Source organism: Pyrus communis, chromosome 10 (assembly GCF_041283825.1).
Source record: "Pyrus communis isolate YQ-2024b chromosome 10, ASM4128382v1, whole genome shotgun sequence".
Lineage (NCBI taxonomy): Eukaryota > Viridiplantae > Streptophyta > Magnoliopsida > Rosales > Rosaceae > Pyrus > Pyrus communis.
In genome coordinates this window covers 13,780,411-13,784,246 of record NC_142574.1, presented here as the reverse complement: position 1 = coordinate 13,784,246, position 3,836 = coordinate 13,780,411, and the positions used below count along the sequence as shown (strand labels likewise).

The 3,836-nt window shown below is 42.3% G+C and overlaps 1 pseudogene; it reads left to right on the top strand.

Annotated features, from left to right (window-relative positions):
• Positions 1-2,546: 2,546 nt before the first annotated feature.
• Positions 2,547-3,135, top strand: LOC137728158 (protein IRX15-LIKE pseudogene; annotated as a pseudogene).
• Positions 3,136-3,836: the final 701 nt, after the last annotated feature.

The following is a 3,836-nucleotide window of genomic DNA, read 5'->3' as shown; positions in this document are numbered from 1 at the left end:
CACTCTTCTTTTTCTCCTTGTTACGCATCTGCGCTTGCACCTGCTTCAATTTCTCAGTGAGCGCAATCATGCAGCCTTGAATCTCTAAGAACGGAGCTCTGTTGGCTTGGCCGGCCATTTTGCCAAAATTGAATCTTTCGGAGTTGGTTTTTAATTTTTTTGGTCTGAATTCCGCATTTGATGTCAATGTACATAAATAAGGTTGTAGGGCAAAGTTAACTGGCATGCACTTTCCAGTCCAACTTGCCTCAGTAATAAATAACTCATTCCTCCAACGGCATCTTTCTCTAGCAAAAGTTGACTCCATCCACTGTCATTTTTTGGCGACTTTACCGTAACTTGTCTCTTAATTACCGCCTTTCCTCCAACAAAGAGACAAAATTAAAAAAAGAATATGCTTTAACATTGGTTTATCACCCAACTCCCTAGATATGATTGGATTTAACTAATTTGCATCACTTTGTGTTTATCACCATGTGGAAAAGTCACAAATTTTAGCCTACTACTTTAGTCTCTCCAATTCTCATTGCATCTGCAAGGCCTAGGGCTGGGCACAGGCCGGGCCGGGCCAGGCCCAAATTTGGAGGAACCTGGCCCTAACCGTTTTAAATTGTAATGGGGCAAACCGGGTCGGGTATAAGTATTTTGAGTTTGGGAACCGAACCTAACCCTGCCTGTTTGAAACGGGCCGGTTTGGGACTGGTCCACGGGTCTTACTACTTTTTTTTTTTTTTTTTTTTTTTTTTTTCCGGTTTTGGGCATACTACCACCAGCCTGCGACCCAGTTTTCCACCGCAAAATCCGTTGTGTAAAGGCATCGCCATCGTCTGCTTGCCATATCTCAGCGATCAACAAACCACAGATTTCCAAAACATGTGATTCATCTTGTACTTCCTCTCTCTATAAATGCAAGTAAATTAATTAATTAACTCCCAATTAATTAGATTTGCACCTACAACCTTTCTGGGTTATGCAAGGGATCAAAGACCAGGCTTCCCAGAAAAAAAAAATCCAATATTTTTCAAGCATTTCTCACGCCCCAACCTAAATCCCCAAATAGAACAAATTAATAAATAAAAAATCTTCATATAAAATTTCGAATTCATCAAAAAATAAAATAAAACTGAATCCCTAATTAAGCTAAATCCCCAACATTTTATGAATTTTTCAAGCAAATTAACTGAATCCCTAATTCCTAAATCCTCAAATTTGAATTCAGTACAAAAATGAAATTACATGACTAGAAGAAGAAAAGTAGGAGCCTGGGAATGTTGTCTTCCTCACGGATCCAAGACAGTTGGGACAATGTCGCATTCCTCATCGACGACTACGATGAGTTTTGGTCCATCGTTTGGTGTCCGCTACCTCTGCTCAGTTTCTCCACAGCCATTGATTTGTGACGACGCAACAGTTACGACTCAATGGCTGGGACTAACAGCATGGTTTCTCAATGGAACAAGGTGGTTTACAAGGTGGTTATGGAGTGGTGTCGACAGTTAGGTCCAAGACACCTACCCTTAATTAAGCTGCATTTAGGGCGCGTGAGATGGGGGAGAGAGAAATTGTGGGAGAGAAAGATCGAGAAGGAGGTGATTGAGAGATAGGAGATCAAGTCTTCGAGATCGAGAAAGAAGAGAGATCGAGGGAACCCCTGCGAAGGAGACTCGGAGTGGAGTCTGAGAATAAGAAAGAGAATGAGAGGGGAGGGTTAAGTGAATTACGTTTGACCCTGAGAGTAAGAGAGAAGGTAATCAGTAGGAATGAAGGCTAGAGATTTAATCAGTTAGAATGAACGGTCTGGGCCGGGGATCCATTTTCTCTAATTTTTAGAACCAGCCCACTCCATTATTTACTAGGAACCAACCCGGCCCGGCCAGCCCTCGTTTAATATTTATAATTTTTGGACCTGCCCCGAACAGCAAGGATCCGCCCCGACCCGTGGAACCAGGACCCGTTTACCCACCCCTAGTAAAGCCGGCACATCTCTTGTTAGTCCTTAACTTTGTAAATAGCTACTTAGTACTATGGTTCAGTAGTATTCTTCTTTACTAGTAAGTCAGAGGTTTTAGGTTCGATTCTTACCAAAAACAAATTTGAACCACATTATTACTAGCACATTGTAAGGCTTAGCTCATTCTCCAATCCCTTATTATAGATAGTATTGTTTGTTCATAGAAAAAAAAAATTAAAAAAAAAAGTAAAAAACACTTCACAAATGGACTGGGCCACAAACAATTTATATTTGCACTAGAGTCTTTTCCACCTTTCATTTTAATAAAATACGTCCTCCACTCTTTCACTTTTACAAAGTACCCCCTCCCCTCCACCATCGTTTTTATGAGGAGATGCCACCTTTTGGAGTCCAAGAGCTCAACTGTTCCCATCCCACATTGGCATTCGTGTCCCACTCAATCCCCTCCCTGATTTCTCTATCACTCTCTCTAACTTCGAAGCAAATCAAACCATGAAACAGAACACAGGATAAGGAAAATACAATCTGACTCTCTCTCTCTCTCTAGAAATGAAGAACAACACCGCCAGCACAAATGCAAAACTCATCCTCCTCCAACCCCAACCAATCCACAAACGCCATTTCATCATCGAACACCTTGTCGGCACCCCACATGTCCCCGCCGAAACTCACCTCCATTTCCTCCACCCTTACCCGCCTCTATGCGCGCCCAATTGCAAATTCCTAATCTTCGACCTCACCCACGAATCCCTCTTCTGCCACGCACTTAACCTCAACGACCGCACTGCCTTCGTCGACAAGAGCGAGTTCCTCGTCTCCAGATTCAAGCAATCCCACTTCCACCAGAGCCTCGAGGCGTACGATGTGTCGTACGCGACCCAAGTCAAGGACCACAAACAATTGCTGTCAACGACCAAGTCCCAGGTCAAAAATGAGTGCTGGCCGGTCTAGAACTTGCTGTTCTTAGACTGTAAGATTGGGATCAACGACTTGCCGAACCATATATACCAGGCCCTTTAAGATGTGATTTTGGTTGACGGCCCAAGTGGGTATTCGCCGACGTCGCCAGGGCGTTTGTCGGCGACTTTTACCACCGGAGGAAGAAAGGCGGTAGGGATAAAACCCATGTTTTTCTTGGCAAGATTCATGCATGGTCCAAGTAGGAAGTATATGGGAATAGCAAAAAGAGTACTAAGATACATTCAAGGTACTACGGACTTTGGCATTGAATATGTAAAAGGAACGTCAGCACTTCTTATTGGATATTGTGACAGTGACTGGGTTAGGAGTATTGATGACATGAAAAGCACATCAGGGTATGCTTTCAATCTTGGTTCAGGTGTGTTCTCTTGGGCATCAATCAAACAAAACACAGTGGCATTGTCCACTGCAGAAGTTAAATATGTAAGTGCTATTGAAGCAACATCTCACGCCAAGTGGTTGAGATTTGTTTTGGAAGATTCTAGGGAAGAACAGGTTGAACCTACTATGCTAATGTGTGATAACATTTCAGCAATAGTTATTGCCAAGAATCCTACGTTTCATCAAAAAACAAAACACATCAGCAGAAAATTTCACTTCATCAGAGATCCAATACAAGAGAATGAGATTGAGCTTGTTTACTGCGCATCTGAAGAACAAATGGTAGATATCCTGACTAAGGCCCTACCAAAGGAGAAGTTCAATTATTTTAGAGAGATGCTAGGAGTCAAATCAGCTGCCAGCTTAGAGGAGAGTGTTGATGTTTAAGCTTTGCACCTGCCTTCTAATTCAAGTTTCTTGTTTTCCTTTGTAACTCAAAGTAGTTGTTCTTAGTTTGTAATATAGGGCTCAGATTAAACCAAAGCTAATAGGCTAGATGTGT